General features: G+C 37.0%; 1 protein-coding gene and 1 non-coding gene across 3 annotated transcripts in view; both read right to left on the bottom strand.

Annotated features, from left to right (window-relative positions):
- TBCA (tubulin folding cofactor A) overlaps window positions 1-14598 on the bottom strand; it is a 102218-nt gene that overhangs the window by 66615 nt on the left and 21005 nt on the right. The gene's annotated exons all lie outside the window — the stretch shown is intronic.
- On the bottom strand, window positions 5523-5629 carry LOC113617731 (U6 spliceosomal RNA). Its single transcript, XR_003431740.1, has one exon. It is a non-coding gene; the product is annotated as a U6 spliceosomal RNA (small nuclear RNA).

Raw genomic sequence — 14598 nt, 5'->3', positions numbered from 1 at the left:
TTGCAGAGTCTGGTGGAAGAATGGTGGTGAAAGTCTCGTTTTCTCCCTTTCTCAATTTAGATTAGCAGGAAAAAATACTTATGGAACTAGTTCCTTCGGTTTAGCAACTCTTGGTTATTTGGTATGAGTACTCATGGGTTTTGTTGATCCTTTTCCTCCCAGAAATGGTCACTGTTTTCTTGTTCTATGTCTTAAGAGCTTGGCTTTGTGACTAGTGAAAATATTCTCTCTGGTCTCTGCCATCCAGGAGGTGCACTTACCAGGGTGCACCTGGTGGCCAGTTGAATAGACTAGGGTTTGGAAAATCTCTTTGTACTGGCTGTGCCAGTTCTCAAAGGAGTTTGTCCCAGTCCATAAGGGGCCTTTGCCATCTCAACCTTCATGGCTTTCAATGAAGGACTTTACTTTTTAGACTATCTTTGGAAGTGAACTTTCTGAATCTTATAAGGGCTGCATCTTTTTGCACTCTCTTATGGGACACCTCTCTCGTCCCTGGTTATGCCATAATAAGAAGGCTTATTGGTTTGAGTCACTATTGAGATTAAATTGACTATATTTGAAGACAAAACTTTTTTTCTTTCAGAGAGAGATCTCTTATCCTAAATAACTGCATACTGAAAAACAAAGTTAAGTGGATACAAAGAAGTATAACAGCTAGCCTTAGGGACTCCCTTAACAAAAGAATAGAAATTAAACTCCACATCCAACATAAATTCCCCCTTCTAAGAATCCAAAGAGTTAAATGCACCATTTTCTGGCACACCTGCTATTTCATGTCTAAGAACTGCAGTTCTGGAAGCTGTAGACATCTTTTTCAAAAGGCCAACATCTTACCAAGCTTGTTTTCTGTTCTGAGAACTTGGCCTGGTAACCATCAGGCTGAGGACTCCAAAATATGGCTGGACAGAAATGTGGGTTGAACTCCATTTGCAGCTAGGGTCCTACCAAACTGCTGCCAGCACTCAGGGGAATTATAATCTAGAATTACAATGGCTATTATGAGGAATTGGATCATCCAACTGGATAAGATAATTCAAAAAGTGCACTTAACCTACAGATTGGGAGAAAATATTTGCAAATGATGCAACTGACATGTAGCAACATGGATGGATCTAAAGATTATCATACTAAGTGAAATAAGTCAGACAGAGAAAGACAAACATTATATGATATCACTTATATGTGGAATCTAAAAAGTAATACAAATGAACTTATTTACAAAACAGAAACAGACTCACAGACATAGAAACAAACTTACGGTTACCAAAGGGGAAAGGGGAGGGGGGTAAACTAGGAGTATGGGATTAACAGACAGACACCATTATATATAATATAGATAAACAACAGTGATTTACTGTATAGCACAGGGAACTATATTCAATATCTTGTAATAACCTATAATAGAAAAGAATCTGAAAAAGAATATGTGTGTGTATGTATATATATATATATATATATATACATACACACATATATATAAATGAAACACTTTGCTGTACACCTGAAACTAATACAACACTGTAAATCAACTATAGTTCAATGAAAAATAAAAAGTGCACTTAAAAGCAAGGGCTTCCAAATCAAATAGAATGGAATACCTATTTAATTGGTATGCAGGAGCCTCAAAAAGACTTCAAAATCCCAAAATAGCTTCACTGAAAGATCTGTTATAAAAGGTTTATGAAAAAATGAAGACATGGGAGCTACCTAAAACAGGAGGACACTGAGACTAACGTTACTCCTAGGGTTCCCCTCTATCCTTCTTTTCCTGAGTACTCATGTTTCACTAATTCTCTATCTGAATTGCCTTTCCACTCTGAAGAGACTATTAAACAGTTACCTTTTAAAGTAAGACCACTTGAGGCTACAGGTGATCCTCTTTAGATATCTTTCACTCCTTAGCCAAAGGCCAAACTAAGGACCATAGTTCAAAAGAATGTCTTAAAGCAGAGAGGATCCTCAAAAGTTTCTGTAAATGGATTACTTTCTGAGATTAGTGGATAATAACACGGGCAGAAAATAAGATGGGGGGCAACTGGTCTGACTGAACTTGTGCCCATAGCTGATATTCAGAGCCTGATAGAAAATTTTTTATGCCTTCTCCCCTACATGAAAATAAAACTATGTACCCAGAGAGAAACAAGCAAATTGAGAATAATGTAGGTGGATGGGAGGATCAACCTATGATGTCATTTAAGTTACAATCCAAATCTTTTGAGGACAGATCATTGCAAAACTGGAAATGCTGCTCTAGAGGCCCATTCAAGTTCCACCCATCGCCAAACCTCCCCTATTAACTAAAAACGGCTTGTAACCTCTCTGAGAACTCTTATCCAGACCATCCCCAATACCTCAGAATGAAGGGAAAGAACAGAAACAGAGGCTTTTAAAAAATACACAGTGCTATAGAAACACCCTTGCCCAAAATCTAGTTCAAGGACAAATACAAATCTTAGGTGCCTTCTCACAGATATTTGTTTCTAAAAAAGCTTTAGCCATCTGAGCAGATAAACTTAACTTATTCCAACTGTTATTTATGACTAGTGAGTTTTGTAGTCATACCTGATTCATGGCAAAAAATTTTTTTCATAAGATCTCCGTTTCTATCTGTATGTTTATTGTATGTCTATCTATGTATGTTATAGACAAGGTACTTTTTTTTTTTAACCTCTGAATGGTATTGCCAAAATTCACTTATAAAAGAGCACTATGTAATTGGCATAAAATCAAACCTTTATAAATTAAGTATTTTTAAATTTCAGAAACACATCAGAAACTAACTCAAATGTTTTTTCAAGTTCCTGTGATCTATGATCATTTTTGGTAAATAAGAGCTAGTTTAAGTTCGTTGGTTTATTAATACAAGCATGTCTTTTAGAGGTATCAACATTAAGTATACTACTTTCATTCTTCCTAGGTTTAAAGTCAAATAAGTTCATGGTATCTGTTACAAAATTTGTCAGCCAAAAAAAAAACTCAGGATGATGACTGACATTGCCTAAGGTCTGATAAAGTTTTTGTAGGTAACCTGAACGTGACTGTTAAGAACACATGAATTAAATAAATGTAAATGAGGTAAGAGATTTAGGTGAACTTTTTAGTAATGAAAAAGTAATAAAGAACTTTCTTTTATGATTAAAGAGTTTCCCAAATCTCCTTGGTAACTTACACCCTTAAAGTTTTGCTAAATTAAGTTAAATAATGGTTAAGTTAAATTCATTGAATATCTAGGTCATTTCTAAATAAGATAAAACACAGAAAAATTAATTATTAAACACAGGTTTATCTACTTTTGGATTTCTATTACAGAGAAACTAAAGAAAAAAAATGGGTATGAGAAGCAAACATGTCTTCTGCCACAATGAAAGACTGTAATATTTAAAAGGGTACATGTTTCTAGAAATTATGAAATGTATTCATAAATTTGACAATCTAATGCCGGTTTAATAGTTCATAATTGCTTAATTCTTATTTCTCACTAGAAATTAAGGTTTCTAAGGATTAAGAATTCTAGTTAATGTATGTAATTAAGCCTATACATACAATATACAGGAAATAATAGGAGAAACAACTCTGTATGCAAGAAAACTAGGATATGTTTTTGGCCAAGGAGAATATGAGATATGGAGATGTGGTTTTGCTTAGAGAGAGAGAGAGAGAGAGAGAGAGGGAGTTTTAACTTGTGTGGTCAAGAAGGCTAAAATAATGAATTTTATTATAAGAGTTATGAAATTAAGCTTAAAAATCAACAGTGTCCTTACTTAAAACTGGAACTTAATTTTTTTCATCTGTTAAAAGGACAAAGTTCTGTTGGACTATTGGTCATCTCCTGATAAGAGATTATGAAAGATTTTTTATCTTTTAAGTAATCTGCCTAGAAAGCCAAGATTTTGTGTATTTTAATTTTGTCTTGATCAGGTCTTTGATTACTTTAGGAAAACTGAGTCCTCAATACTAAAAGAGCTAAATTTTGCTTTCAACTGTGTAACCTTTTGTATTTGCCTTTGTAATCTTGTATTATCACTTTGGTCAAATAGATAATTAAGTATTGTTTCATAATGATCTGTAATCCTATTTAGTCAAGTGTCCAAACCTTTTAATATGTTTGACAAACTTCCCAAAACCAAATACTAAAGTCCTTCTGACCTCTTGCTAAATTTGGGAGTTTTCAGAGGGCCCCTAAAACATCTCAAAGGATTTGCTCTCTCTTCTTATAAAAAGAGAGATGCTACATTAACTAGGCTTATTTATTATGTTAAATTACGTGGTAAGCATCGTCAAATAAGTGATGCTAAAACCTTCTTACATTACATTTGTGTAGATCTATGTTATTAACATAATTGCTCCTGAAATAATAAGAAATTCTTACAAGTCTGATGTGTCTTGGTATTATGTTATCAGCCATAATTCTAGTTACTATCCTAAAATGTTGAATGTCACAGAAATAACCAAACTTCCTGGTCAATTCCATTATAATGAACTCTCATCAAATCTGTAATAACGTATATTTAAATCATTTGTTATTTACAGTTACTGTTGTACTCTGATGCTTTACAAAAATGTTCCTATAAAAATGTTCCTGTAAAAATGTTTCATCTTCAAGGAGATTCACAGAAAAGACCTGAGAAATACTCTAGAATGCAGGTTTTTGATAAGTTTAGTATCTATATAACATGGAACTGGGTAAAAAATACTAAAACTTTAATAGAAAACTGATTCATAAAGCTGCTAACCTAAGATGAAGATCAACAACAATTAATTACAAGAGACTACATGAGCTAATAAGGATGATAATTTTTATGACTTCTCATGATGGTTCTCTAATGTTTTGTTTTCCAGATATAAGGAAACCTTTCCTCTTAAGCTCACTATGACTTTCAGCAATTTGGTAAATTATACTTTTGGAAGCAGAACTGAATCATTTATTTCTTTCTCCCTATCCGATCCTTCCAGAATTTGGAAACTCGTAGTGAATATTCTTATTTACATGGCAGTATAGTTACTTGCATAAGTTCAAAAGGAATCTGCTCTACTTATAACAGGATACAACTGGAAACATTGGTTGTATTGCCAAGGCTTTGGCTGGAATGTCATGTTTGAGAATGTCCATAGACTCAGGTATGACCAAACAGCTTTAAGGAACTAAGACTGACTTTATAGAGACAATAAAGCCCCCTGGAAAAAGAGCTTGGTAACTTGCTTACAGGGTTCACAGCAGCCTTACCAGATGAGTCAGGAAGGTCACTTCCTGGCAGGTACAGGTACCTTGGGATTTTGGGGGGCCTCAAGAAGGGAGGAATTCACCCAAGTCTACAGGTATTACATGAGAGTCTTATGAAAAGCTCTTGGCTTGGCTTCCTGGGCTTGAGAAGTAATATTTTAAAATTCCATCTGAGACTCCTTTTTTTTTCTTGTAATAACCTATTCTTTTTTTTTAAATACATCTTTATTGGAGTATAATTGCTTCACAATGCTGTGTTAGTTTCTGTTGTACAACAAAGTGAATCAGCCATATGCATACAAAAAATATGGAACACTTCATGAATTTGCGTGTCATCCTTGCACAGGGGCCATGCTAATCTTCTCTGTATCATCCCAATTTCAGTATATGTGCTGATGAAGCAAGCACTGAGACTCCTTTTGAAAAAGTTCTAGGAAAGCAGATTTAAAAGAGCCTATATGATCAATTGCTATTATTGCTACACTTATGTAAATAACCAGAAGAAGTTTATTGAATTTAGACTTATTTTGCAAACAAGGTAGTCTTACTTTGGCTACCTTTAGTTAAAATGGAGGTAATTTTAGAGAAAAAATTGTGTTTCATTAATATACCTTTGTGAATATTAGATTCTATACTGTTTTTGTTTTTTTTCTTAATTGGGGTATAACTGATTTACAATGTTGTGCTAGTTTCAGGTGTACAGAAAAGTGAATCTGTTATACATATACATATATCCACTCTTTTAGATTCTCTGCCCCATACACCATTACAGAGTATTGAGTAGAGTTCCCTGTGCTATACAGAAGGTCCTTATTAGTTACCTATTTCATATGTAGTAGTGTGTATATGTCAATCCCAATCTTCCAATTTATCCCTCCCCCCCATTAGCCTCCAGTAACCATAAGTTTATTTTCTACAACTGTAACTCTATTTTGGTTTTGTAGATAAGTTCACCTGTAGCCTTTTTTTAGATTCCACATATAAGTGATATGATATTTGTCTTTCTGTGTCTGTGTTATTTCACTCAATATGATAATCTCTAGGTCCATCCATGTTGTTGCAAATGGCATTATTTTGTTCTTTCTTATGGCTGAGTACCTATGGGTGCATGTATCTTTTCAAATTATGGTTTTCTCCAGATATATGCCCAGAAGTGGGATTGCTAGGTCATATGGTAGCTCTATTTTCAGTTTTTTAAGGAACCTCCATACTGTTCTCCATAGTGGCTGTACCAATTTGCATTCCCACCAACGGTGTAGTTGGGTTCCCTTTTCTCCACACCCTCTTCAGCAGTTATTGTTTGTAGATTTTTTGATGATGGCCATTCTGACTGGTGTGAGGTGATACCTCATTATAGTTTTGATCTGCATTTCTCTAATAATTAGTGATGTTGAGCAGCCTTTTTTTTTTAATCAATCTTACTTTTTTTTTTTTTTAGATGTTGGGAGTAGGTGTTTATTAATTTATTTATTTTTGCTGTGTTGGGTCTTCATTTCTGTGCGAGGGCTTTCTCTAGTTGTGGCAAGTGGGGGCCACTCTTCATAGCGGTGCATGGGTCTCTCACTATCGCGGCCTCTCTTGTTGCGGAGCACAGGCTCCAGACCCGCAGGCTCAGTAGTTGTGGCTCATGGGCCTAGTTGCTCCACAGCATGTGGGATCCTCCCAGACCAGGGCTCGAACCCGTGTCCCCTGCATTAGCAGGCAGATTCTCAACCACTGCGCCACCAGGGAAGCCCCTGTTGAGCATCTTTTCATGCGCTTTTTGGCCATCTGTGTGTCTTCTCTGGAGAAATGTCTATTTAGATCTTCTGCCCTTTTTTGATTGGGTTATTTGTTTTTTTGATATTGAGCTGCATGAGCTGTTTGTATATTTTGGAGATTAATCCCTTGCTGGTTGCTTCGTTAGCAAATATTTTCTCCCATTCTGAGGGTTGCCTTTTTGTTTTGTTTATGGTTTCCTTTGCTGTGCAAACGCTTTTAAGTTTAATTAGGTTCCATTTGTCTATTTTTGTTTTTATTTTCATTATTCTAGGAGGTGGATCGAAAAAAATCTTGCTGTGATTTATGTCAGAGAGTGTCCTCCCTATGTTTTCCTCTAAAAGTTTTACAGTATCCAGCCTTACATTTAGGTCTTTAATCCATTCTGAGTTTATTTTTGTGTATGGTGTTAGGGTGTGTTCAATTTCATTCTTTTACATATAGCTGTCCAGTTTTCCCAGTACTACTTACTGAAGAGACTGTCTTTTCTCCATTGTATATTCTTGCTTCTTTTGTCATAGATTATGTGACTGTAAGTGCATGGGGTTATCTCTGGACTTTCTATCCTGTTCCACTGATCTATATTTCTATTTTTGTGCCAGTACCATACTGTTTTGATGACTGTAGCTTTGTAGTATAGTCTGAAGTCAGGGAGCCTGATACCTCCAGCTCCATTTTTCTTTCTCAGGATTGCTTTGGCTATTATGGTCTTTTGTGTTTCCATACAAATTGAAAAATTTTTTGTTCTAAATCTGTGAAAACTGCCATTGGTAGTCTGATAGGGATTGCACTGAATCTGTAGATTGCTTTGGATAGTATAGTCATTTTCACAATATTCATTCTTCCAATCCCAAAACATGGTATATCTCTCCATCTGTTTGTGTCATCTTTTATTTCACCAGTATCTTATAGTTTTCTGAGTACAGGTCTTTTGCCTCCTTAGGTAGGTTTATTCCTAGGTGTTTTATTCTTTGTGATGAAATGGTGAATGGTATTGTTTCCTTAATCTCTCTTTCTGATCTTTCATTGTTAGTGTATAGGAATACAAGAGATTTCTGTGTATTAATTTTGTATCCTGCAACTTTACCAAATTCGTTGATGAGCTCTAATAGTCTTCCAATAGCATCTTTATGATTTTCTATGTATAGTATCATGTCATCTGAAAACAGTGACAGTTTTACTTCTTTTCCAATTTGAATTCCTTTTATTTCTTTTCTTCTCTGATAGTCTTGGCTAGGACTTCCAAAACTGTTGAATAAAAGTGGTGAGAATGGATATCCTTGTCTTGTTCCTGATCTTAGAGGAAATGCTTTCAGCTTTTCACCACTGAGTATGATGTTAGCTATAGGTTTGTCATATACGGTCTTTATTATGTTGAGGAAGGTTCCCTTTAAGCCCACTTTCTGGAGGGTTTTTTTTTCTTTTATCATAAGTGGGGGTTGAACTTTGTCAAAAGCTTTTTCTGCATCTATGGCAATGATCATACGGTTTCTATTCTTCAGTTTGTTAATGTGGTGTATCCCATTGATTGATTTGTGTATATTGAAGAATCCTTGCATCCCTGAGATAAATCCCACTTGATCTTGGTGTATGACCCTTTTAATGTATTGTTGGATTCTGTTTGCTAGTATTTTGTTGAGGATTTTTGCATCTATGTTCATCAGGGATACTGGCCTGTAGTTTTCTTTTTTTGTGACATCTTTGTCTGGTTTTGGTATCAGGGTGATGGTGGCCTCATTGAATGAACTTGGGAGGTCCTCAGCAATCTTTTGGAAGAGTTTCAGAAGGGTAGGTGTTAGCTCTTCTTTAATGTTTGATAGAATTCGTCTGTGAAGCCATCTGGTCCTGGACTTTTTGTTTCTTGGAAGATTTTTAATCACAGTTTCAATTTCAGTACTTGTGATTGGTCTGTTCATATTTTCTATTTCTTCCTGGTTCTGTCTTGGAAGGTTGTGTCTTTTTAAGAATTTGTCCATTTCTTCTAGGTTGTCCATTTTATTGGCATATAGTTGCCTGTAGTAATCTCTTATGATCCTTTATATTTGTGTGGTGTCAGTTGTAACTTCCCTTTTTCATTTCTAAAATTGTTGATTTGAATCCTCTCCCTTTTTTTCTTGATAAGTCTGTCTAAAGGTTTATTGATTTATCTTCTCAAAGAACCAGCTTTTAGTTTCGTTGATCTTTGCTGTTGTTTTCTTTGTCTCTAGTTCATTTATTTCTGCTCTGATCCTTATGACTTCTTTCCTTCTACTAACTTTGGGTTTTGTTTGTTCTTCCTTCTCTAGTTGCTTTAGGTGTAAGGATAGGTTGTTTGAGATTTTTCTTGTGTCTTCAGGTAAGATTGTATTGCTATAAACTTCCCTCTTAGAACTGCTTTTGCTACGTCCCATAGGCTTTGGATTGTCATGTTTTCATTGTCATTGGTCTCTAGGTATTTTTTGATTTCCTTTTTGATTTTTCCAGTGATCCACTGATTCTTTAGTAACATATTGTTTAGCCTCCATATGTTTGTATATTTTACAGTTTTTTTTTCTGTAATTATTCTTATCTCATAGTGTTGTGGTCAGAAAAGATGCTTGATATGATTTCAAGTTTCTTAAATTTATCAAGGCTTGACTTGTGACCCAAGATGTGATCTATCCTGGAGAATGTTCCGTGTGCACTTGAGAAGAAAGTGTGTTCTGCTGCTTTCAGATGGAACGTCCTATAAACATCAATTAAGTCTATCTGTTCTAATGTCATTAATGTCATTTAAGGCTTGTGTTTCCTTATTAATTTTCTGTCTGTATGGTCTATCCATTAGTGTAAGTGGGGTGTTGAAGTCCCCTACTATTGTAAACTGGACTGAGTCCTGAATTCTTTTAATTTCCTCCAATATTTGGCTACAACTCTCCAAACTAATGTTTACAATTTTTCTCCCACCCTTCTGATTTGGAGTCATTGAGAACTAAAACTGCCATTTTTCCAAAGCCATACAAGCTAAAGTTAGACAACTTGATACAAACTTCAGAGAAATCACAACAGCTCATGTATGGACAATCTTTGTGCCTACTGCTGTATGGCCATTCAAAACAATCACCAAAGACATACAAACGGCAAACCAGGAAAATCTATGAGATTGTCACTGCCTGCCCTCACTCCATCTGAAGATGCTTAGAGACAGACATCTAGAAATTCTCAGCTGCCTGCCTTCAGAATTCAGAAATTGGGATTACAGTCTGCCCCAATTAACTATTATTTTTCTTTTATTTCCATAAAAATGCCTCTTGTTAAACACCTGACTGCTTGCACCGTAGGCCTACTTTGGGAAACCCACCTGCATCACTGCCTCCTGAAATGAGACACAAGTGTTTAACTGAACTGACTTACTCGCAGGACTAAGACACTGATTCAGTGAGATAAAGTAAACTACCAAACTCAACTTCTGGACTGTGAAACTTCTTGGGGAAGTTGCAAAGGTGGGACGGAAGGGGTTCCAAATGAGCCTCCCTAAAATGTGCCACCTTGGCATGTGGATTGTTTTGAGCTAAAAGCCAATCAAGACCCTGAAGACTCAAGAGAAACTTCTGCCCCTCCCTTAACTACAAAGAAGAATTTAAATTGGGGGTCTTTCTCAGAATCAGAATTATTAGCAGAAATAAATTTTATCTGAGTGACCCATCTGTATGGCAGGGCAAACATCTAATTACCAAACATCTGCTCTTCTTATTGTCCTGTAAATTGCCCTCCTCTCCTTTGAAGTCCCAGGCCCCTTTCCATTCCTTAGCCCAGGATGCCATATGCACCTCATTTTACCCTTCTGTCTTTGACACTCTCAGGTATGTGGGGTTCCTGTATGTACAAAGTTAAATTTGACTTTCTCTTGTTAATCTGTCTCATGTCAATTTAGTTATTAGACCAGCTGAAAGAACCTTTAAAGGGTAGAGGAAAATTTTTCCTTCCCAACACAGTTTAATTCTTTCCAAACCAAAAAGATGTTAAACTGCATGTTGACAAAACACTATATTAAATCATTAGTGGAATTATAAATAGATAAAACTCTTTGGAGGGCAACTTGCCAGTATCTCTCAAAATTTAAAACACATAAGCCACTTGAGCCAGTGAATGGTAGCAGAAAGCCACCCCAAGATAGGTCACTTTATCATACGGATAATTTTGGGCTGAAGACAACAGAGAAAAAGCAGATACAAAAAAGTCATCTGCCCTCCCCAACTTACCTAAAAGCTGGACCTAAATTTCTAACAATGCCTTCCCTCCCCTCTCTACCACAAGACAGAAGTTAACCACCAGATTAATCACTCTAGACTCTTAACAGCCCAGAGAGGCACCAGAGGAATCTACATAGCAAACCTACTTATTAGCCCTTACCATACAATAGTTACCCCCCAAATATTTACCTTCTCACAATCTGCCAGAAACTCAAAGTCCTTTTCCTTTGTATTATCCCTTCTCTACAAATCCATTGTTCTTTTGTTAAGATGCTATATAAGGCCAAGTGCTAACCATCCTTTCGAGTTATTACTGAATATTCCTGTTTTTGTGTTAATAAACTTGTGTAGTTTCTTTCTTGTTAATCTGTCTTTTGTCTAATTTACAGGGTCCCAACCAGAGTATTTAGGAGGGTAGAGAAAAAAGTTTCTCCTCCCCTACACCAACAGTTCCACTTGTAGGAATTTATTCTACAGATATACCTGCACATTTGCAAAACAAAACACATACAGGAAAACTCACTGAGGTATCTTTCAGAATAAAATACTGGAACAATATAGAGGTTCATCAATAGAAAACTGGGTTTTAAAAAATATGTTATGTCCATAAAGAATACTCTAAAAGAAATTGAGGCTGCTCTATATATCCTAATATGAAAGAACAAAAAATGCAATGTGCAAAAACAGTGTCTACAGAGTATATTACTGTATGGTCACGCCACTCAAGGTGGCTGTTCTCTTGTTCTCTGTACAACCCCTGCTTGACCAGTGCCTGCTTCACCTACACCCTACTCACTGGACTGACCTTCCCGTATACTTGCCCCAGGGCCCAGCTAGTGATTGTTCTTATCAAAGGGGCAGTGAGGGGCACGCACCTCTGCTAGTTTCCCTGGTAAATGATAAGCCAACCTGACATCAATTCCCCCTGTAACTGGCAATCACCCCCTACCCCACCTCTGGTGAAGACCACCACCATGTCCTGTCCGCCATCTGCGACACACAGTGGGGTGTCATTCCAGGACCCTGCTTCAGACACGTAAGATTCCCTCTATCCATTAAACCACTGATGTCTCTGTTGCTGACTCCAGGCTCTTTCTTCGGTCTTGAAACTGGGCAAATACAGGCCTTGCAGGCCTGCAGGGTGCAGCCCAACAACTCTCATCTGTTTTTTGTTTTTAAAGACATAAATGTAAATACTTGTGCATGTACAGAATCTCTCTAGAAGGATACACACACACACAAATGAGTAATGATGTTGACTTTGAGAGGGAAAAACTGGGTGGCTAGTGGATAGGGGTGGCAGACTCATGTTTTACTGTGTATCTATCTTTTGGTAACTCTGGAATTTTGTGCCATGCCTATACTGAAAATAGTTCAAAAGACTGTTTAAATATATTAAAGAGAGATGAAGGATACGATACTGTTTCTGTTCTCAAGGAACTTAAAATGTCACAGAGAGTAAATTCATTCATTTAGTAATATTTACCAAGAGTCCTTTTTTATACCAGGCCTCTGGGGGATATATCCCTACCTTCATGGAGCTTACTTCCTAGAGGAGAGTTATGTATAATATTATGGTGGCCAGAGAAAGAGAGTATAGTCCAAGTAAAGCAATAATAAGAGAGCAGACTTCTGACAATCTCAATTTTCACATCACTATTCAGAAGTAAAAACAGTCTAGGTTCCCCTAAAATAGATTAGCAGTAGCAAAAAGAACAGTGACAGACATAAGTACAAGTTACTAGAAGCAGGAACACAAAGAGTTACATTAATGGCTGACAATATTACCTGAAAGCAAGAGACAGAAAAAATTTAAAGTAAACACGAAACCAAGCTATCACAATATAATTCAAGCATTCTCCAATTACGGACTCAGTTACACTGCAAAGATGTTAATTATAGTCAAGTTTTTAGGATCTCAGTAGGCATGTTTTCCATGGGAAAAATGCTATACATACTTGGTGTTAAGCTTCATAAACCATCCCACAAAAGGCTATTTAACACTATTAAGTATGTGCATACAATACTTTCTACAGGATATTATGTATACTATGGATTACTATGCTTCTAGCGAGGGAAAAAAACAGAACGGATGCCAAGAGGTGGCGCAGTGGTTGAGAATCCACCTGCCAATGCAGGGGACACGGGTTCGAGCCCTGGTCCGGGAAGATTCCAACTAAGCCCATGCGCCACAACTACTGAGCCTGCGCTCTAGAGCCTGCGAGCCACAACTACTGAAGCCCGCGCCCCCTAGAGCCTGTACTCCACAACAAAAGAAGCCACGGCAATCAGAAGCTGTGCACTGCAACGAAGAGCAGCCCCCACTCGCCACAATTAGAGAAAGCCTGCACGCAGCAACAAAGACCCAACGCGGCCAAAAATAAATTAATTAATTAATTAAAAAATAAAAAGAATGCCTCCTAAATTACTGCAGGCCTTGCAACAGAAGTGGTGACTCTTCTACTGAGGGACTGGAACAGAAGCAGGGACAGAGTCTGTGACAACAAATGGTTGGGATTAAGGCAAGATAGGTTCATCTGTCCTTTCCTCCTTCTCCTCTTTCTTCCACACCACCCCCACCCCCAATCAAAGAACAGCACTGAATAGGATAAGAGTGGAGAGGTGATGGGGAGGGTTAAAGAAAGACAGCATTCTTCCTTACTTCTGATACAGAGGATCAGATCTCAATAGGACACTGAAATGGAGAGGAAAAGAGGGGGTAAAAGTTAAACCGAAAGCAACAGAATTTACAAAAATCAAACAAAAACCAGAGAGAGAGACAGAAAGAAAGGAAGGAAATCCCTAGCCAGTTCAGTAAAGGAAATCGCTCCTTACATTATACATAAGTACACACCTAAATTAGGGATTCGAGAAATGGTATCAGTTAGTACTCAATTATAAGTAACACGATTTCAATTCAAGGGATTTAAACAGTACAGGGAGTTTTTGGCTCATGCAACTAAAATCCAGGGGAGGATCTGCTTCAGGGTTGCCTGATCCAGCAGACATATTATGAAATTTCTTTTTGTCTCTTCATTCTGTCACCCACAGTACAAGCTTCATCTCAAGGCCAGATTCCCTAGTGCCAAAAGAAAGCTGCAGCCAGAATCAATTACATGGAAGAAAGCACACCTGTCCCAGAATTCTAAGCAAGAGTTCTGAAGTGTACCTTGCTTAGATCAGCCTAAATCACCCTGAATCAATTCCTGTAACCAGGAAATGGAATCTGATTGGCTAGATTCACTCAGAGGCCCATTCCTAAAGCTAGAAGTGGAGCAGTTTCCCTCAAAGAACATGAGCTATGTGCGTGTGGTAAAAAACGGTGGACACTGGAATGAAAATACAGGTATATATCAAGAGAAGAAAAAATAGATACTGAGGAGGCAGCCACAGTGTTCACCCCAAGATGTT

Source organism: Aethalodelphis obliquidens, unplaced genomic scaffold (genome assembly GCF_003676395.1).
Source record: "Aethalodelphis obliquidens isolate GAN/ISIS:26980383/991018 unplaced genomic scaffold, ASM367639v1 scaffold4, whole genome shotgun sequence".
NCBI lineage: Eukaryota > Metazoa > Chordata > Mammalia > Artiodactyla > Delphinidae > Aethalodelphis > Aethalodelphis obliquidens.
The sequence above is the reverse complement of the archived record's forward strand: the minus strand, read 5'-3'. Positions and strand labels throughout refer to the sequence as shown.